Source organism: Syngnathoides biaculeatus, chromosome 19 (assembly GCF_019802595.1).
Source record: "Syngnathoides biaculeatus isolate LvHL_M chromosome 19, ASM1980259v1, whole genome shotgun sequence".
Classification (NCBI taxonomy): domain Eukaryota; kingdom Metazoa; phylum Chordata; class Actinopteri; order Syngnathiformes; family Syngnathidae; genus Syngnathoides; species Syngnathoides biaculeatus.
This window is the reverse complement of record NC_084658.1, coordinates 11,714,556-11,741,790: the sequence shown is the minus strand read 5'-3', so window position 1 is coordinate 11,741,790 and position 27,235 is coordinate 11,714,556. Positions and strand designations below refer to the sequence as shown.

Sequence of the window (27,235 nt, the reverse complement as noted above, 5' to 3'; positions counted from 1 at the left end):
TATTTGGTTTCTGTCATCTGTCATTATACTTCGGAGATAGCCCAAAGTACACAGAAGGCCGTGAACCCGTGAACCAAACTTGACCTTTCAGACATAATCGCACGAACTGTACGGTGGACCCTGTTCACAGCCAGAACCAGACCCACCCACAATAACTGATAATCCATGATTTAGGGAGAGTTGCATTTTTTTTTAAAGATTATTAAAACACTCTTTTCAATCACATTGTTGACGCATTTTGAAAACACTTAAATTGCGACCACAAAACTTATCGAGCATACTTACATAATGTAATAACTATGTTATAGATATCCGCCTTTAGGGCGGTCGAACCAGATGGGTGCAGTGCGACATTGGCGGTGTGACAGCAGGTTGGCTCACTTTTTGCACAAACTATGTTTTTTACATATAGTCTACAGTAAAAATCCATTAGAAATAATATAAAATACAGATTCTGATAAATACATATGTCCCACAATAAAATCTGCGATATCAAGGCCACGTTACGTGACCCGCTGCACTGAAATTGTTTTTATAATTACTGAGCATTTACTAAGTCCCTAAGTTCAAATATCATGTGTGGAGTGCAAATGTCAGTATGTGCAAATAATGACGCTCGAGGACGTGTTGACGGAGGAGCAAACGTCAACTCCCAGTCGATGAAAGCGACTCACGATTATCGAAATGTCGGTGGAAATTTGGCCGCCGGCGCAAAGGTGGGGTCGCGTGCGTCAAGTCTCACCCTTCGAGTTAATCTCGCAATCACCCCTGCCCAATCACAATGGTTGATTACAAAACAACACAATTTGGAACACGGTAACATAATTCAACAGAAGGCAAATGAGCAGTTGCACATGATGATTATTGTTTGTTTATTTTTGTTTATTGGAGCGACTGTATGGGACTAAGTAAGCGGAAACAATATTGGATTTTTTTTTTTTTTTTGCAGAGGATAAATATATGCCTGGGTGCGTTGTATTGTCTGTCTCGATGTGTTGCTGCACCCATTTTATTTAAATATCCCGTTGCTTCTTGCTTTATGATATCGCTACATAGATGTTTTTGGTTAGCCCGACAACTGAGTTCCCCGCTATGTGTCTCAGCACTGAAGCTAGTAGACTCTTAAGACAAAATGATGGTGTTTGTTTTGAATTCAGTACACAAAGTGTAATTCTCTCCGTGTTATGTTCAGCGTGACAGTAAACGTGAACCGTGAGTGGCATTAAACGCGTGTTCACTACCTCCAAAAGTGTTGCCTGTTGTGGAGTGAGTAGCGCTCACTGCCGCCGTAAAGCGCTCGTATCGCAAAGGTTTGTACACAAATCAAAGTGGGGGGGGGGGGGTGTCAGCCACAGTTTCCAATGCTCTTTTGCATAAAATGAAAACACTTGCATGGAGAATACTCCGTGAACTAATCACCTGGAAAATGGGCAAAAGGAGGTGGAGTCAGAGCTCCTTTAAAGGTACACATCAACACATTGTGTGGGTGTGACATCTTCGCCTTAACTACACTTGACAAGATTTACATTATGTTTCACTAAATAGTGCTATTTAAATGAAATGGCTCCCTGTTTTGTTTATGTGGGTCTTTTTTATTTCTTTATACACTTCCTTTGATCGCTCTCGTGTATCTCTCTCTCTCTCTCACACACACACACACAAAGAGCGATTCCCCTCCCCACACAACAACCCACACTTTAGAACAAAACCAGCTCGTCCACGCCATGAATGCATTAGCAGCTCAAGTTTTTTTTTTTTTTATTAAATAAACTCTTCAGCGCGGCCACCTTTCACCTGCTTCTCAATACCCAACTCGGTCAAACGAGGTTGTGATCCCCTGAGCTGAACCAGGACTACATTTCACTACACACGCTCTGAATTGGAAAGCGCAGACATCTGCAATATTTTCATCATTTAAAACAGTTTCCCATGTGTGTCTGACATGCGTGAGTCAGAATACTTCCAGGATCAAGATTTACAGTACTCTTCACACCCACTGCTGGATTTTAGGAATCAGCTCGTGTCATGCGAATGAGCGACTACATTGACGGCTGGGCCAAAGGTCAGTAAAGATATTGTTGCTACGACAACCAGGGGGGCGACTGTTGCTGCACGATAGTGGAGTTTGGCATTTACTTGAAAGCGGCTCTGGATCTTCGCACAACATGGCTTTCAGGTCACGGGCGAGAAAACTGGGTGTGGGGGCAGGACTATGCAAATTAGCGGCATAATTCAGACCAGCTCACTCGTAGACACATTTTCAGAAACAGAATCAGAATCCGCGCTAGGATGAAGGGCAAAGTTGATAAAACAGTGGCGAGGCCGGCCGTGATGTACGGATTAGAGACGGTGGCTCTGAAGAGACAAACGGTAGCAGAAATGAAGATGCCGAGGTTCTCGGTTGGTGTGAACAGGTTGGATAGGATTAGAAATGAGCTCATTAGAGGGACAGCCAAAGTTGGATGCTAGAAAGAGCAGACTTTGATGGTTTAAACATGTCCAGAGGCGAGAGAGAGTGAGTATACCGGTAGAAGAAGGGTGCTGAGGATGGAGCTGCCAGCCAAACGAGCGAGAGGAAGACCAAAGAAAAGGTGGATGGATTTTGTGAGGGAGGACATGAGGACAGTGGGTGGTAGAGAGGAAGACGCTCGAGATAGGGTTAGATGGGAAAAAGATGACACACTGTGGCGACCCCTAACGGGACAAGCCGAAAGTAAAAGAAGAAGAACAAGAAAAGATGTCGTATTTCACACTTGACGGGTGCGTAGGGACACCAGAGACGAAGTATTTTGACACAACCCATTAACAAGTCAATTTTCCATGATACGCCCCCTTCAAAGTACAAATATCCTGTGAACTAGACCCCCTCCGGCCATGGATCCAACTGCTTATTTACCGTGTTTCCTCTTTGTGAGCTATCTATACCCTGTGGTAGACAAGACAGATGATGAACAGTAAAAGATCATAGGGAAAGCCAGCCTTAAATAGCATGGAGCCAATTGCCGGCCAAAGGTCGAAGGATTCAATTACACAATCCAACTTTGCTGTAGACCTAAACATCAGTCGGGGCGATTTGGGAATTTTTCTTTTTGTGGTGCCGTGACGCCTTGTGTTATCTCACTGCCGGTGGAAAGATCTGGTGTGATTTATGAGACGGGAAAACAAAAACGGGGATTCTCCAAGAGATGGGCGAAGTCACAAGTTGGGCGAGACAAAGGCAGTGGAAACATTTGTGGTTAGGTTCTAGTTCACTCGGGGGGGGTTTGGGAAATGGTAAAAGCTGAACAAGAAAATACATGAGAAAGACTTTGGAAAAAGTTTGGCTTCTTTATCAATAGGAGTTGAATTAAGTCGATGGAATGCAGGACGGGGGAAGAATTAAGTGAATACAATTCCAAAGTCAGCGGTCCACGATCTTCTCGCTGACGGCCCGACACCCGTGCGACATTCCTCCGAGGGGTTACCACAGGGTCTGCGCTTTCCCATTGATGTTTGGGAGATTTACAGAATTTTTATTGTTCTTTGTTACGTTTCCTGTGCGAGGAGTCAAGGAAAAGAACGTGGCAAAAAACAAAACCTCAGTGCTTCCAAGCGCAATCCGTGCACATCTGCGGGGCAGGTAAAGACCAGGAGGAAAACAAAAGCGGTCTTCCTCAATTGAACAAATTGGGTCAAGTTGGAAGCAGATTGTCCAAAATATGCATGCGAGATGCGAGCGAGTGTTATTATCTTCCGACGGCCGACACCATCCTCCCTTTGTCTTCTGGCGTGAGGGCAGGAGGAGCCCCACTTGGCACCGAGGGAAGGATAATTTTCCAAGCAGCCTGTCGACTTCGCTCCTTAATGCTCTCTTCGCCTGCCCCACTGACTGAATTTTTAATAAATGATGAGATGCGGTATGAATAAACCACAAGGCGCTGCAACCGCCAAAAGGCAGGGAGAGAGAAGGAGCTAGAGATATACCAAGGTAACACAAAAGTGATAAATAAGTCAACAAAGACTCATTTGCACTGCTTGCCTCTTATCGCTATCGTTGCGGCGCTACGCTAAAAGGGATTTGAGCTCGACAAAGCCGGCGCCTGCGAATACGTCAAATACTTTTTTTCCCTGCTAGCAGATTGCGCGATGCCGCTAAAGTCACAGAAATTATTGATATCGTCCCCAAATTATTCACTTTTTTTGTAACATGAACCCTTATAAATCTAACGTGACACTAATAGTCGAAAGAAGATTCACTGACTGATGAGTACTTTTGTTATGAATTATGCCGCACTTTGTAGTAAGATTACAGCGTAATAATTTCCGTGCTACATTTGTTTGTACTTATGATAGCGTTTACAAAAAGGATAAATAAATCGGGAAACATGGTGGGCTAGTGGTTAGCATATCTGCCAACAATTTACTTCAACTAAAATTAGATTATACGACCGTAATTTCCAGCCTACAAGCCGCTACTTTTTTTTTTTCGCACGCTTTCAACCCCGCAGTTTATGCGGTGATCCGGCTAATTTGTGTATTGCCGCAAGGGGGGCACTGGAGCGGAAAAGAGACTGGTGGAATATATGTGCCTAAGAAGAGACTTTTACCGGCCCTGTTAGCGCTGCGCTAGTGTTAGCGCTCTGCTAGCGTGTTGCTGTTGTGTTACTGGCGTCTCTCAGTGATATTTACCGGCAAGTTTTATTTTAAATCGGCCCTATTAGCGCTAGTGCTAGCTTTAGCGCAGCGCTACCATTAAACTTTTTTAGTGTACCGTCTTTCTTTGTAAATATCTCGTGTTTCAATGTGGGCACTTGCGGATTTTATACAGCTGCGGCGTATGCATGTACCAAATGGTATTTCCTCTACAAATGTGTACTCTATAGGCCAGGAATTACGGTACTATTCGTAGCCTGCAATATTGGGGTCACGCCCAATAAACAGTTAATTGAATTTTTATGCCAAATGGATATTTATTAGATTCCGATGGGACCTCACAACAGCATTCTACGATGGCAATGAACATATTTTTCATTTATACTACGTGAATATCAAGTTCCCGCCGAATTCGGGTCGAGGACCGGTGGCGGGGATGAAGTTAGAAGAACTAAATGACGAGGCGCAACAAGGGCTGACATTAGTCGGTGGGGATGGACGCCAAAGAAAGAAGACTGATGAAAGGCTGGGGTGAAAAGCTGTTTCAAATGTCCTCTATTTCATCAAAGTGATTATTTGGGGGGGGGGGTACTTAACAGCATTCATATTAAAATGATTAAGGTCCCCCTTTGAAAAGTGAAGAGCTCCTGTGACTGTAGTCGGTGGGAGGCCTTGAATAAAAAGGTTCTTTTGAGCGAGAGAGGTGCTTATATAGGGTCTTAAATACCGTGTACGAGACAGACTGGAGACGGGGGCGGGGGAGTGAAATTTTTTACCCGTGTACGCTCGCTAAAATGGGTAAAATACATTAGTTTTACTGCGCCTGAATGGCTCGCCACATTTGTACTGACTTTAAAAAATATTGAAAAGCTCTTTTCCTTGTTGTCATTCTTCGTAGACAGAGAATGGGGTGTGAAGATGCCAATTTTCTCCCTTCGGGGGCAGTTTCGGAGCTTTAATAGCCTATGTGGAAGGTTATTAATTTGATAACGGCGGTCGTGTTGAAAGCAGCTGTCACCGCCTGATGTGTGTTATATGGCACAGCAGACAAGAGCTCAAAAAGTTGCATGAAAGAGGGAAAATAAAATATTTTCAGACAAAAATATATATTTTTTCTGAGCAAAAATCTATTTAATTTTATTATTTATTTCATTTAATGTATTTTTTTATTTACTTTTTTGGGAAACTGCACATTTTGCTGAGAAAAAGATATTTAACATTATTATTAACATTTTTATTTTTGAAAAAAATATATATTTGGGAAAAAAAACTTTTTTTTCCCCCTGACAAACATGTATAATTCTCTGAGCAAGAGTTGTATTAATTGAGGGAAAAATTATTCTCACAATGTTTATTTCTTTTTCTGAGTAACAAATGGATATTTTTTCTGAGAATTGTTTTGATTAAAGGGTTAAAAGTGCATTCTAAGAAATAGCAATATTTTCTGAGAAGCCGTATTTCCAGGGAAAATGTATTACAGTTAGACATTTTTTTAATGTTTTTTTTTTTAAGAAAAAAATAATTCCTCAATAAAGGCTATATTTTTGAGAATGTTTCAAGGAAATTTAACAATTTAATGTGAAAACTTCCAGAGACATGTATTCTCTCTAGACCAGGGGTCTCAAACATGCGGCCTGCGGGTCACTTACGGCCCGCGAGATGATATTTTGCGGCCCCCCACCTTGATATTAAAGTGTAACGGCAGTGCGGCCCTTGAGTTTTATTATGGATGGCACTTTTACAGTGTTGTGTGCGTAGCCGACCAATCACGGTGGGGTAGATGGATATCGGGCGCGTGACATCGACCGTGCTTGACGCAAGCAGATCAACAATTTTCAATGAGAAAGTTACAGCAGCGTTGCCAAGGAGAGTTATTTTCTTTTAAGCAGTTTTACACACAAGTTGTAAACATCAGCATCCTTCATCTTATTTTATGTTTAAAAAAAAAGATGTTTGAGAAGATGGGATTATTTTTCATTTCTAATTTTAATTCCACATAAATCCATGTGCACTGAGGCTGCCAGACTCCGCCTCCAGCGACGCCAAATGAAATTGAGTTTGAGACCCCTGCCCTGGACACATGCTACAGTGTGTATTCCATGTCACTTAAATATTTGATCCCCCTCTCAAACTTATTCATTCCAATTTTCAGGATACTGTATTTGGACTTTATTGCGGTCAAATGTCCGCGTTGTACTAGCCAGGCATGCTAGTTCCAAACTGTCTTGGCTTCTCACAACCGGTATGACAATCGGCTTGTTAGCCATTTGATCGCAATGTTGTTCTTTGCCTGTGCGTGTCAATCTCAGATGCTCGCAACAGATTCACAATACTAATCCCGCTAACACTGGCACGTCCACCCCCCCCCCCCCCAAAGTCCGTCCATACAACAGATGGCTTCCACCGAGCAAACAGGTCGCTGTCTTGACGTCCCTGAGGGGGGGGAGGGAGGGAGCGATTGAGTTCGCTTCATCCTGCCCTCCCGCCTGATCGGCGCTTTGAGATGAACAAAATAATTAAACGGAACGTGTTTTGCGCGGCATTGTCCGATCCGCGGGGAGATTGCGGCGACCGGGCGTGTTGCACGTCGTCTCGCGTCCGGGAAAGCAAATATTGATCCATTGATTAGCGTCTGAATGTGACTTTGCCGGCGAGCAGATGCTGAGAGCGCTCTCGTTCTGTCCCAAAGTCAATAATCTCCGTCACGCGGAGCACCTGCAAAAAAAATTGACGCAAACCGTTTGTCTATGCATGCGGTTCATTCGGGCAAATATTACCAATCGTTCTGCTCATCGGTGTGATTCATCCGCCGGACAACAGATTTTGCCAGCTTGTGCAAAAAGTGCGCTTAGAGGATTAGATTAGGGCTCAAAAGTAATGGCTGCTCTTCAAAGAGTGACAGAATGTTCTCTTTCATCTGAAAAGGGATTAGCGAGATGACGAGGAGGCGCCGCGTTCACATGAAGACATTCTTTGGCGGAATGCTAAGAAAAGGAACTTTTGCAGATGGGATCGAAGGAAGGAAGATGAACTGAGGGACACATCCGATGGTAACCTGATGCAAATGAGATGAAAGAGTGTTTTCTTTTTCCGACTTTGTGACCTCACATGACCCTCAAGGTTTTCATGAAGTTGTGAAGAAATGGTGTGGGTTCGTGGGGGGGGGGGGGGGTGATGTCACTGACACGGAGGCAAAACATTTGCCACCAAGATGCCAGAATTAAACGCACCCAAGCAGCGGGGGAAAAAAAACAAAACAAAAAAAAAAACCGCAGACAGCCGTTCTCTCCGAGCAACTGCGGCGTCTTATCCTCAGCTGAACCCTTTCCGATTTGAACGCTGGCTCGTTGGGCTCGGCATCACTAATGCAGGGGGGGGGGGGAGGGTGTGTGTGTGTGGGGGGGGTGGTCCTCCTCATGTCGCAGCCGGTGACGCAAGCGCGATGGTCCTGAGGCTACCTTTTCAAACAGATGCCGGCATTTAGAGCGCGCACGGCAGGGTGGGAAAAACTATTTGATGAAAAAGGGCGGCGCTTTGATTTTGACGTGGACAGACGGGCTGAGTCATTTGAAAGGAAGGTTAAAAAAAGTCAAATGTTTCTGCAATAAAACAATTCACTGATGTTATTTTATCTTTATATTTTAATTTTAATTTAATTACCAACTATATAAAACATTAATATTTTAATTCAAATTTAATTACCAACTATCTAAAACATTAAATGTGAAACATCCAAGTAATTTTTTACAATAATTATTTACAGTAAATACATGATTGAATTCAATATTGTTTTCACAAGTAAAAAATACATTCAAGTAATGCTGTTTTTTTTTTAAGTTGAATGTATTTGTACATATTTAATTTTATGAATATTTTTCAACTTCTGATTTGTGATGAATATTTTGGCCAATTATTAGGTATTTTTCATTTTAATCAAATGTAAAATTATTTTCACAACCTCATCAAAAATGTTTATTATTTGGTTAAGAGTTAGTTAAATATTTGTAATAAAATATATACAGTATGTATTTTTTTTACAATAATTATTTACAATAACTACATGACTGAATTCAATATTTTTTTAAGATGTAAAAGGTATTTCACTAATATTTTGTTGGAATAGTTAATAGCGTTCATGTATACCTATTGTAAAAATGTTTCCCTTTTTTAAAGAATACATTAATGCTGTTTTTTTAAGTTGAACGTATTTGTACATATTTTATTTTAATAATATTTTTCAACTTCTGATTTGCGATGAATAATTTGACATTATTTGGTATTTTTAATGCATACCAACTGTAAAATTACTTTCACAACCTAATCAAAAATATATATTATTCGGTTAAAAACAGTTATGTATTTGCAATAAAATATATAGATTGGGATTTTTTGTGATTTCAGAGCTACAGTGTGTAATTTTTTTACAATAATTATTTACAATAAATAAATGACTGAATTCAATATTTTTTTTCACATGTTAAAGGTATTTTACTCATATTTTATTGGAATAGTTAATAGCTTTCAGGTATGCTTACTGTAAACATATTTCACTTTTTTTTAAAGAATTAAATGCTGTTTTTTAAAAAGTTGAATGTATTTGTATATATTGTATTTTACTAATATTTTTCAACTTCTGATTTGTGATGAATAATTTGACAAATTATTTGGTATTTTTAATGCATAGCAACTGTAAAATTATTTTCACAACTTCATTAAAAGTATATATTCGGTTAAAAACAGTAATGTATTTATGTATGTATATATAAAATGAGATTTTTTGTGTGATTTCAGATGAATCAAATGGCCTAATTATTTTTTATTTATTATTTATTTTGTGCTAAAACAACAACAACAAGAATGAACAAATTTTTCCCCAAATGATAATGGGGGAGTCGAAAGCAATTTGAGTTTAGCATGCTAATTATTCCCAAAGCCATAGTGTTAATTAATTCGCAGCAAAAGCGGTCATAATCACCACTTTGGCCACTTTTTTTGACCCGAGGTATGTGCTTCCAGACCACAAATATTCTGCCGCGCAGGTCACTCGACGTAAGTTAATGCTGTGAAAAAAAACTTTTTCCTTTCCTTTCCTGCGAGTCTCTCAAAGTCGACCGGGGGTGGGCTCCAGTTGTCCGTGTCCCTTACGGGTTGGGGACAAGCGTGTTGGAAAATGGGTGAATTTTTATTTTTATTTTTTTTTAGCCATCTTAACCGCATTCACACAGCACCCCCACCTCCCCCGCACCACACTGTTCTCTCGTGACCGATGACGCTGCAAACCCCCAAAGAGGAACCACCGACTAAATCGCCAGGCTCCGCTACATTAATCGAGTATTAATCGTGGTAATAATAGTAATAATAATAATAGTGGTGATAATCGGAGTGATATTACTATTTTAGTAATACAGTAATACGAGTATTATTACTATATTAGCAATACTAGTAGCTTTAGGATTTGTAATATTAGTTGTGGCGACCATAATTGTACTGTAGTCATTTTTTTTTTTTTTACCAATAATAGTAGTGGAAGTAGTGGGTTAGGGTTAATCATAACAATGATAGTAGTGGTACACTAACAATAATAGTAGTAGTGCTAGTGTCATGAGCGGGGCCGGAGCACTGCCAGGAGGGGCGTGGCCTGGTGACCGCTCTGGGGGGAGGCACCTGTGGCACTCCTCACAGCTGATGCGCATTCAGCACGTTAATTTACCGTGTATTTATGTCGGAGTTTTCGTCACGGGCATTTGCCAGTTTATTGAGTTTCCACTGTGTTACCATGTGTGGACGCTACTTATGCAATAAAACGCACTGGACATTATGCCTTTGTCTCGGAGTCCTGCATTTGGGTCCTCAACCTCACCGATGGCACGTGACTCGTTCTAGTCGTACTACACGTAGTAGTTGTGTCTTCATCAAAAATGAAAGTGTTAACCAGTAGTACAATTATTGCCAGTGCAGGGCAGATGATTGTACCTCATGTTGTGGCCACTTATTTTACAGCAGCTGAAAATGCCGGATAAATGCAAGTGGAAATATTGGAAAAAAAATGAGTCTGCAGCAGACGGACGTCCAACATTTTGAGGTACGCACGTGGGGTGTGGCGGTAGGATGGGGTGGGGGGCGCTTTTCAGCCAGATTTCACCATCACGTGCCCCGAGAAGTGAAGACGGGTCGCCGAGCACATCAATAAATCAGACGCGCGCTTCACAATTTAGGGCCCAGAACTAAAATAAAATTCTCCCTCAAATGGAACCATTTGTGCCTCCTGCCTGAATTCAATTCATTTCCCGGCTTTCAACCGGGGGGGACACAAAATGATGAAAAAGGAGGCTCTTAACATCTCATCTCTGCTTGGTTTTCCCCGCAGAGAGCCCAGGCGGTGTCGAGAGACCGGGTTGCGGAGATCTTCTGCCAAGCTTATTAATTCACTGCTCTCATCTCCCCGAGCTGGCTATCATTACGGCCCTATATATAGAGCCACGTGGGGAATAGCGAGGGATGCACGCGCACACATGCATTAACATTAATGACTTTAAGCTCTACTGGTGTGCGCCCTGAGACGCGCGCAAAAAAAAAAAAAAATCAACTCTGTTCACGCCCCGCAAAATAATAGATCCCTTTGTTTACAAACAAAAGCAAACTTGGGGTTGTACGCGCAACTACCGCGAGGGCTGATTCATGAGAACCGGCCACCTCGCACAAAAAGAAATAGAGTTGAAATAATCCCAAAAATAGAAAAACAGAGTGGGAAAAAAAAAATAATCCACAGCAAACTCCGACACACTTAAGCAGATGCTTGATTGTCACATGATAATCAAATGACACCTCCCACTATTTACTGAATTCATGGGAACCACCTGCTTGCACAATAGAAATAAACAACTAGAAATAATCAAGAGAATATCCACTATTTTCTCACACAAGGGCGCATCTAGAGTGAAGAAAATAAGTATTTGAACACCCTGCTATATTGCAAGTTCTCCCACTTATAAATCATGCAGGGGTCTGAAATTTTCATCGTCCACTGTGAGAGAGATAATCCAAGAAGAAAAATCCAGAAATCACAATGTATGATTTTTTAAAATGTATTTGTGTGATACAGCTGCAAATAAGTATTTGAACACCTGAGAAAATCAATTTGATAGAGTAGCCTTTGTTTCCAATTACAGAGGTTAAATGTTTCCTGTAGTTGTTCACCAGGTTTGCACACACTGCAGGAGGGGATTTTGGCCCACTCCTCCACACAGATCTTCTCTAGGTCAGACAGGTTTCTGGGCTGTCGTTGAGAAACACAGAGTTTCAGCTCCCGCCAAAGATTTTCTATTGGGTTTAAATCTGAAGACTTGGCTCGGGCACGCCAGAACCTTGATATGCTTCTTATGGAGCCACTCCTTGGTTTTCCTGGCTGTGTGCTTTGGGGTCATTGACCCAGCCACGACCCATCTTCAATGCTCTAACTGAGGGAAAGTGTCACGTCCCATCGGAACGAGAGGTAGGACCCAAATGCAGGAACTCGGAAGACGCAAGGTAGTTCAAGAAGAGACACGTTTACTGTATGCAGAGTTCGGGGATCGAGCAGGCAGTCCGGTGCAGATGAGCGGACAGGCGGGAGTCGGTACACGGGAATAACAGTCAACGCAGGCAGAGGTATCGAAGGAGTCAGGCTTACGGGGTTGGTCGGAGAACGGACGAAGGTCGGTACACACAGGTTCAAACAGGATACGAGCGTGCTGGAACGGGACATAAAGCTCAACGAACTGGCGGAGAACCAGTCGTCACAGGGTCCTATACATACGGGGGATGATCAGCCCGCATGAGGCACAGGTGTGTGCCTCACAATTAGCGCACCCGCACAGCTTGTGCTGGAGCGGCAGGATCATGACAGAAAGAGGTTGTTCCGCAAAATCTCACAATTAAAGGCCGCGGTCATCCTCTCCTTAATACAGTGCGCAGTTGTCCTGTCCCATGTGCAGAAAAACACCCCCAAAACATGATGCTCCCACCCCCATACATCACAGTAGGGATGGTGTTCTTGGGATGGCATTCATGATTCATTAGAGGAATTATGACCAAAAACTTGGACATGAACCTCCGAGAAAAATTTCCAAGTGGGAGAACTTGCAATATAGCAGGATGTTCAAATACTTATTTTCTTCGCTGTATTTGGGCAAATGTATGAGCAATGCATGCGTTACATGATTATATGCGTGCACCTCTTGCCAATTAGTCATGATAACCGCCACCTTCCACAATAGAGCGACAGAACGACAATCCAGACAGTACATAAAACTAATGTGGGAGGACCAGCAGTATTTTGCAATTTTTTTTATACCGTTATATTCAAACAAAATTGTAATCCTCAAGTGAAACTTGTCAAAAGCCCAAAGAAAAATAAAATTTTGACTGGGTCGTCGTTTGACCTGTATCACCGTACCGTTGGGTTTACAAGAAATCCTAATCTTGGCTCTCTGGTAGCAGAGGCGAAGCCCCCACTGAGCGCGCTAATGAACAATCATCTGCGCCTCCTCTCCTGCTCGTATTTTGTTAAAAGTGGGATTACATTGTTTCGGGGCCGCGCTATAGTCGTTCCATCCCAGATCTCAGCGGGAGTCTGAACAAGCCATTACATTCCCCACATTGTGTTAATCAGGATCTAACGTCAGTTAGCGTGAGCGTACGCGACGGATTTTGGTGCAAAAACCTTGTGTAGTGGGATACGTTTGAGGGGGGTGAGAAACTATATATGTATCATGCTGATCCCCCCCCCCACCCCCGCCTCCAGCACCCCCATCCCATCCTGGGTGACTTTAGTGGAGAAGCAGATGGCGCTTTGGGGTGGATGTTCAGAGGGGAAGGGGAGCGGCGCTTCCGCGTGGCCCTGCCTGAGCCTTGGGGGTGATCGGAGCACATCAGCTCCAGTCGACTTGGAGAGTGTGACCCCACTCTCTCTTGCAACGCCCCCCCCCCCTCCCCCGGGGGGCTAGGACATGGTCAGCCACGCAGAAAGCAAAGGCAAGGCCAATGCCGTTCTCGTCCGCAAACACTCGCACGGCGTAAACTCGCCCGCCCCGGTTCGAAGCCTTCCAGGACGGGTCGATTGCCAGCCACCCACCCACCCTCACACCCCTTAAAACAACGAGGATCCATTAAGTGTCCTGTGCATTCATGTTTCATTAACTGACAGCGGGATGATTTATTCCTGCGGCGCCGGGATTGTCAGAGATGGATGGCGTCGATAGGACTTTTGTCCTTTCTGATGAATCAGCCGATTTTCCACTTTATACAAATCTATCCGCGAGAAATAAGCGAGGCGGAGAAACAGGTGAGAAATGGTTTAACAGGCAAAAAGGCAGGAAGCGCGTCGCTCGAGTATGGAAGCAGATTAACGGAGAATTGTGGGTAAGGCTGCCGAGACCCCGTGTCCTGGGGTATGAAGGCACCAGACTGGGAATCAAAATACTGTTATGTTTATTATTTGTTCCAACTATTAACTGGAGAGCGTGAGATTCCGCAATCCATGTTTTATTCACCCACCAAGGAATTCTATGATAGCCTAGAACTATAAATTCAATTGCAGACATGGGAATAATTAAATAACAAAACGGTAAATGAACATCATGCGATAGGTAAATCCTGAACTGTGTCTTGTTTCCAGGACAAAAGACAAAGCGGGTATATTTTATTTTGTTTTTTTTCAAATGATTAAAGTGTTGAAAATGGCTTGCTCTCTTTAACAATGCACCGCTAATGGCTCCGGAAAGGATATTCCACGACCCCCCTGCCAAGTGCTAATTGGTATTAGCACCAGGAGGTGGGGTCATGGAAAAACAAGCCTCCTGGACCCAAAACATTTCCAAATCTATAACTTATACCGTGGGATAAATGTGAATAAAAATGGCACTTCACCGTGTTGATTAAATCTGTACGATTCTCCAGTGGGCCTGGTGGATTAGATTAGCGACCACGCCGCTGCGCGGAGTGCGAAATAATCACAATAAGCTGAGTTCGTGTTTTCCTGGAGGTATATTGCGTGCTCCCGTGTCAGTCTCGCTCACTGGCGGCGATGACCAAATCCGTCGTGACACGCGGACAACAAAAGGAGCTACAAGAACGCCTAGCCTCGCCTCGCAAACCGCCGAGTCTTAGCGTGCGCCGCGCGTTAGCGCTATCTCCCCGGAACACAAGCCGAGCTCCCCTCACAGGCTCGGCGTTACATGTCACACAACACAGTGAAATCTTTAAGCACCATATCCAAAGTGAGGAGTGGGTGTGGGGGTAAAAGCCCAAATAGCTCCACTTGATGGAGTGCTAGAGCAGAACTAGTCCTGATAAAGCTCGAAAATTGCAAAAGTCCAGTCATCTGTATGTTCCAGGCAATTCCTTAAATGAGCCCGAGATTAGGGAGTGCAGGGTGATTAAGCTCATTTGAAGTATTGAGGATCCATCTGGGCATTGGCAAGAGCCACACTTTAATTAATCCGGTAATGGATGAGAAAAATAAGCACTCTTAGGCACATATCAGCATTTTCCTGAACAGGAGGAAGTGGATAAAAATGGAGGGGGTTTGGGGGTGAGACTTTTCTTTTTTTTTTCTATTTTTTTTGAGGGTGGGTGGGCAGGGAGTGGGGGAGGGGGGGTCTCGTAAAGGCAGACACAGTGGGAGCGAAATGGAGCACGTTGCCTACAGGGAAATTAGCACTGAGTGTAGCCTGATGAATGCACTATTGTATCTATATTATAATGGAGGGAAAGGAGATTGTATGGACTATGTACCCCCCCCCCACGCCATCACACCCCCCCCACCCCACCTTTGCATGTGAGTCTTCCCCAGCAACAAGGGAGAGCGCCGCACTGACAAAAGAACTGGATACAGTGAGGGTACAACATCCAAAAGTCTCCACCGCTGGAATTCGCGATAATTGAATACAGAGGATGGGGAGGGGGTGCAGAAGGGGGGGGGGGGCAGTTATGGAAAAAAAAAAAAATACTTCAATGTAGCTTTAAGTAAACAATCTTATTCATAGAAATCTGATTGAGTGCAAGCGCCATTGAATTCCAAGCGTTCAGCGTCAAACAATCGCAATTGTTGGCGTTTATTATGTGCATTAACAACAATAAAAAAAGAAACATCACCATAGTGACTTTAATAGGGTTGATATTAATATCCAACAAGTGTTAGTCATACTATTACTTGCTGTAATTATGATTTGATTACTGCCGTAGTGGAGGTTAGAGCTCAAGTACTGCATGTGCATAGAAATAAAGAGTTGTGTAGAAGAAAATGTGTATTTTCAAAAATAAATTAAAGTAATATTTGGAATTTTTTTCGCTTTATGACGATCCCAACACACAAAAACGAAGACCCCCTCATCTTTGCTCTTGATTGGTTGTTGAATTGTTGGGGGCGCTTATATTTCTTTTCGACTAGCTGGGGGCAGAGTATCAATAAGAGGGACACCAACTATTTATTATTATCATCAACTATGACTTCATTTTTTTTTTAATAGCTTTTTTCACCCCTTGTACAGAAACGAGCTGGTGCTTTAATAATGCAGCCTCTAAAGGGAGGGGCGCCAAAGTTCTTCGCTTGGTGGTCAGGAATGTCGCCCAGAACCGTCCCAGGAGTGGACTCCTTGGCCTAATTAGGCTTTACGCTCCTTTAACATTTAATAACCGCCAGCTGGATCTTCCACTGAATATTTAATCCAAGTAGATACTGAGGGATTTCCGCAAAGATTATCGGGATTAGCAGACAAAAGACTTCCTAGCAATATTTGACAAAATATCGCAGTGGCACATTGAGTTCTAAAGTGGCTCTTATTTCTATTTCGTCCTTTAGCTGGAGGCGTCGCGTCGTCCGCTAATGAGACAGATGCGAGTGGCAGGATGTGGGCCAATGACGGCGGTGAGGCGGCGTGGACGGAATAATAAGCGGCAACCGAGAGATCTTCTCATATCCTCCTCCTAAAAAGCCTAATCGCGTATCGGGAGGTCAGCGGACCAATCTGTTGACTGTCGGCTACTTTGGAACGCTTTCGCCGTACCTGATCGCCGGGAATTGTCAAGGCAATCCTGCGATGAACAGATGTCGAAACACAACAGGAAGATGACGATGAGCTAAATAATAAATAACGGATGGAGAATATATGCCTGAGGATTGTTGTACGCGTTTCTGTAAAATCATCTATGGTGAGATATGTTAGCATCGCTCTATTGAACATTTGTTTGACAGAGTATACAATTTTGCTCTTTGAATATACAATGTGTAATTGTACTTTGCTTTATGTGTCAGTTTTAAAGGAAACTTCAACTGCGAGTGACAAACCGCTTGAAGCAAGCACACTTTGCCTCTTTTTGGGAGAACTGTGCAAGTGAGTGTGTTTTAGCGAATTTGTTTTGAATGTTTTTGGAGACGTATTGTATTGTATTTTTTTTTTTTTTAGTATTTTACATGGGGTGCCACGGTGGAAGCTGGTAGACCGTTGGCCTCACAGTTCTGAGGACCCGGGTTCAATCCCGGACCTGGCTGTGTGGAGTTTGCATGTTCTCCCTGTGCCTGCGTTGGTTAGTTTCTCTGGGCGCCCCGGTTTACTCCCACATTCCAAAAACATGCAATATTAATTGGACACTCTAAATTGCCCCTAGGTGTGATTGTGTGTGCGGCTGTTTGTCTCAACGTGCCCTGCGATTGGCTGGCAATCAGTTCAGGATGTACCCCGCCTCCTGCCCGTTGGCAGCTGGGATAGGCTCCAGCACTCCCCATGACGCGAGTGAGGATAAGCGGCGAAGAAAATTCCATTTTCTCTGCGGTTTTCCCTCGCAATAAACGAGGGTTCACTGTACTTGTATTCTCCATGCAAAGCGCCTGTGAGGTGTATATTAAGACATGCCAGTCTCTATTTACCACCTCTGACATCCCCCGGCGGACGTGCAGCCATTGTCGGCTTTGCTCCAAACCCACTTCGCGGCATGAGAAAACACACGTAATGCCAGCGTGGCCTACTTATTTCCCCTCCCGGAGTGTGTAATAAGGAGTGATAGCTTGTCCTCTTGAGGGAATGCGAAGCCCTCCGGAGAGGAAGGCTCAGTCAGGACTCGGGAGCCCGCGTTCAATCAAAAAGCAGTTAAATGAGGGCGAATGTAAACCAGGAGTTGATTTATAATAATAACTGCCATAGAAATGAGTAGCGCACTTCTCAGGTTTGGCGGTCTAATCTCCGGGGAAAGCTCATCTGGTGAGCAAAATATGGATTTGGGTGCTTTTGAAAGACATCAGACAAAAGCGGCGATTAGAGAACAAGAAAAGTTTTATGCTCTTGTCAGCTGTCATTCTTACTCGAACTTTCAGTGACGGGAGCCGGAAGTCAAAGTTCATAATACCGTAATACATGTTTTTAGTCTTAGTCAATGCTTTTTACATTAATGATGATTAAAGGCATTTCAATGAAGAAAAAAATGAGTTGATATAGATAGTAAATTGTGTTGTAAATGCATTAAAAGATTTAAACCTATTAGTCGATGTATTGAGGGGAGTCAATCACGCCTTTAAGGCGTCAGTGTCAACACAGCAACATAAACTAAGCTCATACAAATGAAACTAAGCCAGGTCAGCGCTACCTCCAACTCTCCTCAGCGAGCGACCTGCGTTAAGTCAATCAAACGCCTCCGGATCACGCAGCGGATTAGGCGCGTTGACCCCCGCTTACGTCAACACACCGGAACCCTGTTACGAAACGGCAGCCCGCAGTTACGCCATGGCGACCTATAGCGGATGCGCGTTCCAACCTCCCCCGGCGTGGATCTGAATTCGAAACACGGGAAAAGATGCATGTGGACGTCATCAGAGCCTGAAGGGGGAGGCGTCTCAATCGGGTCTGCAGGTCTCATCATCTCGCCATATGTCCTCCCGCCGCCTGACTGATTACTCTTCTCCTCGCTGATTGCCACCAGCTTTTCAACACTATATCAAATCCGCCGAGGGAAAATGCTAATAGTAACCTCGTGCGCGCCATGGGCGAATCTTGACCTCCGACAGATGAAACAAAAATTAATTATAAATAAAACTGCGGCTTCTGGCGGTTCATTGAGAAACCTGCAGATCTCAATATTGCCTTCCTTCCTCCTCCCACACGGGCCATCTGTGTTGTGACAGGTAACGCATCCCTCAATCTGTTTGTAGGTCACCGGCGCTTATGCTCAGCAAATTTTTCCAGCAGCTCTCGGTCAAATTGCTGTCCAGGTAGCTTGGTTCTAAAACCTCCTGTCGCCACAACATCCGCCATCACACGTACGATTTGGGTCATCTTCAAGACATATTCATACACAGCACAGCATATAGGTCATAATTGATCACGATGCAACGGGGACACTCTTTCATCTTTCAGTACGAGTCCAATGCCAAAGTTCAAAACACTTGTTTGATCCGTGAATCTGATGGATTTCTTCACTCAGGTATTTGTACACTAGGAACTGACATTTGTCTCACAGGAGACATTGTGGAATGAAGATGTCAGTGAACGAGACGTGTATGCGATGTCAAGCGGGTCGGTTGTCCCTGTCTGTGATCATTTTCTTGCTACACGTGGGCGCCTTTCCAGGAGTGGACGCGCGCATTCTCGTGAATCACACATTCCGCAAAGCATACGGCGAGGTGTCCACCGACGCGTCACGCAAGCGGCCCAGACGTGATGTGCGACGCCGTGATTGCAAAAGGGTTCACCAATTTGGACCTCAGCCAAGGCAGGCCAATACCAATATTTAGTTTCCCGTTGATACCGCTTAAAAAAACCCACCTCATCCATATGCCTCAATTCTGTCGAGATTTGTCCGCTACTCACCGAGTAATGAAGTAGCAATTTTGAATCAATTTCGCGAGCCAAAGCACTGTATTTATGGGTCATAAATCCCGCCAGCCTGACTTTTTGTCGACCACTTCCATAGTTCAATCGGGTCGTTTGCTGGTTTTTCTTCCCGAGTTCAGTGCGAGGAAACAGCAAAGCAACCTATTATGTTTTCTCTTGAACTGAGTTGAGACACAAAAGTATCAGAAATCTGCTGAAGTGGGCAAATTGATATTTTTTCTTCAGCACGACAGAGGAGTTACCAGCGTATCATGCACGGTTTTCAATCGAGAAATGTATTTCTTTTTATGGCAGCCCATCAAGTCCTGAATATTATCTTTTTTGGTAGTTTGATCATGATCTTCAGATTATTTTTTTCCGTCTTCCTGATTTCAGCGCAGTCGAGCAGCAAGCAGGATATCATGCACTATTTTGAATAAAAATGTTGATTTCCACTAAGGGACATCAAAGTCTGTCCCAGACGCATTCAGGTGTACAAATACGTCTTTTCGTATCTTACTTGATTTTCGAACCACGCCTTGTAAACAACGACATGCGACGTGGCTTGTCAGGCTCGTTATGATTAAAATGTGGAAATAAAACCACCTGCATCCATCTCATAATTAAAATGCTTCTTCTTTGGGCCACGCTCCAGCTATTTCCAAAGGTTTTGTAGAAATAACTAAATAATCAACTCGGGAAGCCCGCCTTGCCGGCAATTAGCTTATTAAACGGCGCTTAGCGGAGACGCTTGAACTTTAACCCCGTCGTGATTCTGACGTCTGACCGCGCTGACCCGCCTCTCTGCGATTGGCTAAATGAGAGGGAGCCCTGCGAATCATTAGGGGTGGAGGGGTGTTGGGGTACTTGGGACGACTCAATTGCAGGCGGCAGAGACTGCGCGTGATGGGTCGATAAAACATGCAAACCAACATTCGTGCACCTGAGAATCTAATTTATAACGCACGCACATCTTTCACAAGTAGTTATGAATAATACACAAGGAGTATATTTGATGAGCCCATCTAGGGGAGACTATAAACTTATTTTATGCAAGCAAAGAGGCTGTTCTTCATAAAAAAATGGCATCGCGGTTCTTCATCTGGGTACGTTTGGAGGGGTAAGGGCGTACTAATATTTTACAGTTACTGAGGGAGAGCTGATTTGCTGCCGCGAGGAATCTTACGCAATCAAAAGCGGCAGCCTCCCACGGTGTTATACCGACGGCGATTATGAAAGCCTGGCCGCGTGGTTGAGAGTTTGTTTTTAGCACAGAGAATCTAACAATGACACACGAGAATCAGGAAGCAGCTTCCGCTGTCAATTTTTTCCCAGTTCGGTCTACCGGACTGCGCGCGAACCCGATCACGACTTCATCGGTCTTATTTTAGGAAAGTCATTTGCGCATGAATCACTCGCGCGCCGATAAAACAAGACCGCTCCGAGTCTCCTGCAGTCCCGTGGAAAGGTTACGGTGTTTTAGTCGTTGCCGGGCAATTCTCGTAAACGCATCATTTGCAAAAGTCAGTCGGGGGGACGCGTAAGCCAACCACAACACCCACTCGGAAAAAAAAAAAAAAAAAAAGTTGGGCTCTGATTGGACAACGGTCACAAAATATTTCCATTTCTTTCTCTTTTTTTTTTTTTTCTAAGTCTATTTACACAGAGACAGGCACCTAGATACAGTGAACAATGTACAATAACAGTACACAAAACAGTTGGGAACACTGCAATGGAACGAAATCCTTCCCCGGGTCAAGGAGGTACAGGTACTCGGGAGAAGGACTGGGAGAAAGTGCTGGGGTCAGATTTGAGACTTTGCATGTTCTTACTTGTGTGGATTTACTCTCGACGTGTATGCTCATGTTCACAAGAGACTAAATTGTCCATAGATAAGAATGTGATGTGACTAATTGTAATTATGCGCCGTCCTTTTGGACCTCACCCTCAAGCCAGCGGGGATACGCTCCAGCTCATTTGCAACCATCAAGAAATATTATAATTATCTATTATAGGAAATGGACAAACGTTTCAAAATCCTAACATTTTTTCTGGCGAACGAGCGTGCCAGCAAATACGAGAAGTTCCGTGCACTGTACTAAAAACGTCCCGTTGTGTTTCATTATGCATTGTTTGTTCCGTAAACGCACAAAATGTTAGAACTGATGACACACTGGCTCCCTGCAGTTGCGGAACAGCGCGTTCGAGCACACGCAGTGCCGATGACAAAAGCAGAGGGGTGGCCAACGCTCGCTGAGCCCACACCGCAACGGAGGAGGCGTGCGCCGCGAGGCTGACTCACCGCATCGCCACGGATCGGCGAGTCATGAATCTTGTCTGCGTTTGGGAGGCGCGCGTGAGTCACGACTGGGTTCGGACAGGGATGGACACGGATAGGTGCGCAGACAATGAGAAGACTTGGCTCGCGTTTACGGGAAGTCGGCGTCATCATTAACGAACGACCCCCGAGCTGTGTGCAGGTTGATGCACTTGTCTTTGTGGTGTAACACCCCTTACAGTCATCGTCATTTCTTTTTAAACTGTTCCAACTATCTTAATAATTTGTACCGTAATTTCCGGCCAATAAGCCGTGACTTTTTAAACACGTTTTCAACCCTGCGGTTTATGCGGCTAATTTGTGCGGGGTTTTTTTTTTTTTTCATAACGGCCGCAAGGGGGCACGCGAGCGGAAAAGGTAAGAGTGAGACCGGTGGAATATATGTGGCGAGGAAGTGACTTTTACCGGTTCGGCCCTGTTAGCGCTGTTCTAGCGTGTTACTGCCGTATCTCAGTGATTTTTACCGGTATGTTTTTTTTTTTTAACCGGCCCTGTTAGCGCGGCGCTCGCGTTAAACTCCGTGTACCTTCTTTCTTAAATACAGTATCTCGTGTTTCAATGTGGGTTTTAATGTGGACACTTGTGGCTTTTACAAAGCTGCGGCGTATGTATGTACCAAATGGTATTTCCTTTACAAATGTACTTGGGTGAGGCTTATAACCAGGTGCACTCTCTCGGCCGGGAATTAGGGTACATGGCATGTTTTCATTCAAACACCCCCAGAATAAAGAATGACACCAAACACCCATTTATCGCAAGGGATAGATTGCGTACTAAAATCGCCATTGGCAAAAATCAGTTCTAACAAAGAGACTGTATTCACATAGATAGCAAAATTGTTCAAGTATTGATACATCTGTGGCTGAAAAAAAGATCCTGAATAAGCTTGTGCGTGGTGTTTGTGCATTCATCAAAAGTGCATCGCGAACTGTGGCTCTCCTTTCTCACATGTGAGGGCATCACTGTAATTAAATGTATAATAAAAACGATCACGAGAACAATCTTGGGCACCTAAAAACAGTATAATATAGACAGATGGATATACCATTCATCAAAGTACGAATCCCACAGCCCAAATGTTGTGAATTCTAGGCAGTCCTTGCCCCTTTGCAGCAGCCAGTCATATTGCAATGACAATGTCTAAGGTACTGTCTGAGCTCATCAGTACAGCACTAATATTAGTCGGTCTTTGTAAAGAACTAAGAGTATGTTTGGCAATCTTTTTTTAATCAAAGCCTTCCCATTACGTACAAAGGCCTTGGAGAATCCTACATAAATGTAGCTGAGAAAGTACATCCACTATCGCTTTTGTCTTTTACGACTACACATCAAACCCGCAGACATTACAGTCCCACCTGGTGAAAATAGAGGGCGGGTCAGAGGCTGTTTCTGCAGAAACTGAATCCGTTCTGGATGCTAGCCGATTGCATTTACTGTTGTCGTGCTGTGTTTTTTGTTTGCTTAGAAGTTATTTGTCCCTAAGGTGGAGAAGGGTTCGCTTCCCGGAGTCATCCCCGTGGTATCATGGTAACCGGCGAGGAAGTTGGCAGAATGATAATGATGAGAAAGCTGGAGTGACGTGTCGCCTTCTGTTCACGAGGCGTCCCTCAACGGTGTCGATCCCAAAAGGGCTATCGTGTTGCACAGAATCAACAAGCAGCGCAAACGGACATGTTTACCAAAGGTTGTGTGGCAGGAAGTTCGTTTCTAAGCTGTTTTTTTTTTTTTTTTTTAAAAGGAATCTTCTGAGTCATCTAGGAACTATGGACAATATTTCAAAGAAAAGAAACCAACCATGACAATAACAGCTGTAGCGAGAGTTTCACCGAAATGGTAGCGAAAAAAAACAAAAAACAACCTCAAAATCAAAACTGCATATTTTTCTCTGAAAGGACCACAGTGTTTTAATAACAGACAGTGCAGTCTTTTTATGACTAACGTTGAAAAGATTCAAGTTTCTCAAAAATATGTCACTATTCTCACAATATTGTACAAAGCAAGCAACTGTATTCAACTGAGTATACTACAAAGAAGATATTCAATGTTCAAACTGATGAACTTTGTTTTGTTACAACCACAAACACTTATTTTAAATGTGATGCCTGCAACATGTTCCACAAAAGATGCGACGGGCACGTTTACCGTTGTGTTACATCACATAATTTCCTTTTGACTACACTAAATAAGCATTTTGGAACTGAGGGCGCTAATTGTTGAAGCTTTGTGAGGGGGATTTCTTCCCATTTTTGCTTGATGTACAACATGAGTTGCTCAACAGTCAGGGGTCTCCATTATCTCATTTAGTGCTTTTTTTAATGCGCCACACATTTTTAAAGGAAGACAGGTCTGGCCTGCTGGCTTTTACTCCAAAGCCGGACTTGGATGATGAACAAGTACATCCCTGAAAAAACATTGCTTGGATGGCAGCATACCTTGCTCCAAAACCAGTTTTGGAATTAATAGTGCCTACACAGGTGTTCAGGTTCCCTATGCCATAGGGACTAACATGAATGGCCTTGTTGCTCTTCAGCTCATAGGACATGACAGCCATGATTTCCAGTAACAATTTGAAATGCGCACTCGTCAGACCAGACATAGCGTCAATCCATCTTAGCTCAGCGTGGGCCGAGAGAAGCCCTTGGCGCTTCCGAGTGTTGTTGATATATGGCTTTTGCTTTACATGGCATAATTTTCACTTACATTTTTTTTTTTTGATGGAGCTACATACTGTGTTAGCTGACAATGATTTATCTGACGTGGACCTGAGCCCACATCCTTTCCACAAGTGTGCCGGTTTTTAATGCACAGTGCCACCTGAGGGATCAAAGGTCAAGGGTCGGCCTTGATGCTTATGTGCACAGATTTCTCTAAAGTCTCAGAACTCTTTGATATTCTTTGACATTATGGACCATAGATGAAATTCCTAAATTCCTGACAACTGTATGTTGTAAAACTTTCTCCAAGATGGTCGACTACATGGTTATGCAGTTGCTTACAAAGTGATGAACTCGTGAAAACGGTTTTCCTCTTGAAAATATGACTACTCAAAATATTATGACTTTGATCTAAAAAAAAAAAAAAACAATTTGCAACTTTATTGTCTTAATAGTATGACTTTACTGTGTACTGTTGCATTTCCGTTTCCTTTTAAGATGGCCCTAACACTCTTTATTGCTCATTTTTCACTTGTGTGATATTTAATATCCCCTACTTTTTTCTTAAAGGTTAAGTGTTTTATTGGTTTTGTATAATGAATATATTTTTCAACATCTTAAAATGTCATCTATGTCAATCCCAGCACAGTTAATAAAGCCTTTATTACGGCAACAGTTTGGACTCAGGAATGAACTATTGCAAATAGAATTGATCTTACCGGAACTCGATCAAACTGTATTTGGACCAGGTTTACGCCAGCACAGTGTCCACACAAGTTGGGTCTTGTGCAGTTCAAGTCTACTTCAGGGTCACCGTCGGAGTCATCTGCAGTCGGCCACGTGAGCCGTTCAATCGCAAGCCGCATCAACGAGGCACTGCCGAGGCTGTGTTGTCTGCGGGGGATAAAAGACCACTGTGGCTGGCGCTGATATGAAAGGGCCCTGCGCTCTCGCTCGCTATAAATAGGCTCGCCCCGAGTCATAAGGATGACATAAGCTCCTCCATCTTCAATTGAAGCGGAGCACCGTTCCTTTCTTTCAAACTTCTCCGTTTTGGTATCTGTTGCTCAACAAATGTCCAGCTCATGACGGCACGTGTCCATCCCGTTCGGAAATATGTCAGAGCCCGAGGACTGCCCGCTTTTTTTTTTTCATGAAATGTACTGTCGAGTGACTCCTCAGGACCCCTAAATATATATATTCAACAGGTGGATTTTCGGACATGCTAACCCAACTGAAAGGGCCGTGAATTCGCGGGGAGAATAATGACAAATGATTCCAAAATCCAGAGACAGTATGCACGACAGGCACCTTTCTTGCATCACTTCGTCGTCAGAGTAACTCGCCTCTGCTGACTTCTATGACTAACGCTCTAATCACGACCGCCCTTTCTAATCAGCTCCATAATAGTAGGCTTCGTGAGTGAGTCTCCATTCATAAAATAGTACATTTGTCGTTCAAGTGCTCTCTTGTGGCATCGCATCAGCAGTCAGCTATTGTGGGGGGGGGGGGTGCCTGAGCCTGAGCCTGAGTCAGAGTCGCACCGTCATACGTTAAAGCAGCTCGTACGCAGGTCACACAAGCGCACAAATTGTCTGCTACAGAAAGAAAAATCACACAATGGTCGCCGGAAAACTGATGGAAACAAGACAGTGTAGTGCGTGTCAGGCTGTCTGTAGCGTTTTAGTCTTGTGATTATATTGTAGCCTTCACCAATTCAAGCTGTAACAAAGCAGCCCCAGATCAGAACCGACGCTCCCGCAAGTTTCAAACCTTTTGACAAACCGGCGCCGGATCCATAAAAGCAGCCGCAAATCATAACCAAGCCTTCCAAGTGTTTCACAGTAGATTCACTGTCATTCGCTTCTATTGAAAGAAATCCGTGTCAAATCGAAGTCCTGTTCCATTACGCAACGGGGCCTCGGGTCATTCGAGAGTATGTGACCATATCATGGGATTTGTGGCTGTGGCACCAGGACTTTTCTTGCGCGTTTCCATCTTTATCGGTATCTGCTATTTGCATTTATTTAACAGGTTACACAATGTCCGCAATTCATTAACAGGGCCGGAATAACAGTAATCAGCTAATGGGCCTTGGGTGAAAAATTAGGACTTTCGCAAGGTTCTCTGAAAATGAAGCATAGTCGTCAAATTTCCACATTGTGTATACCCCCCCCCCACCCCTCCAGTTCAAAAGACCTCGGTCGTCTACCCCGTGGCATCTTTAGTCTGGGTCGCCGAGCAACTGCTCCGCCCCCCACTCCCTTCTGCTATTAAGATTTTTTTTTCATGCATTACAATGTCTGCGCCAATGTCACAGTTGCTCCGGCAACCATATGACCGCGACGCCATAACTCTTCACAAGTGTTAACAATCTATGAGGCCATTTTTCACCAGCGAGCGGCACCACCAGCAGCGACAACACAGTGGTGCTTTTCTTCTTCCTCGAAAAGGTTTATCTTATCCGCAAGTCCGCCGGGGGCCATACTGGAACTGTTAAAGAAAAGGAAAAAAATAAGACGACGCCAAGAACGAAAACATTTCAATGCTGTATCGTGATCTGTTGAAGGTTAAATGTTTCTCGGTATTCTTCAAAAGTTTTATTTGGTGTGGGTGTCTTGGATGAAAAATACTCCAGGACCCAAACGGGACGCTGAACAGGAAGTCCGCCATTTTGTTTTGAAGCAGCCATTCTAGGTAAATTCCATACAAAGGGGAAAAAAATGAAATCCAACCGGAAACTATTTTTTCCACACAGAAGGGCAACTTAA

At 43.7% G+C, this 27,235-nt stretch overlaps 1 long non-coding RNA gene across 1 annotated transcript in view; it reads right to left on the bottom strand.

Annotated features, from left to right (window-relative positions):
- LOC133492670 (uncharacterized) overlaps positions 1–27,235 on the bottom strand; it is a 71,339-nt gene that overhangs the window by 17,656 nt on the left and 26,448 nt on the right. The window contains exon 3 of the long non-coding RNA XR_009792721.1: positions 25,184–25,358. This is a non-coding gene — a long non-coding RNA (uncharacterized LOC133492670). The remainder of the gene's footprint in view (positions 1–25,183; positions 25,359–27,235) is intronic.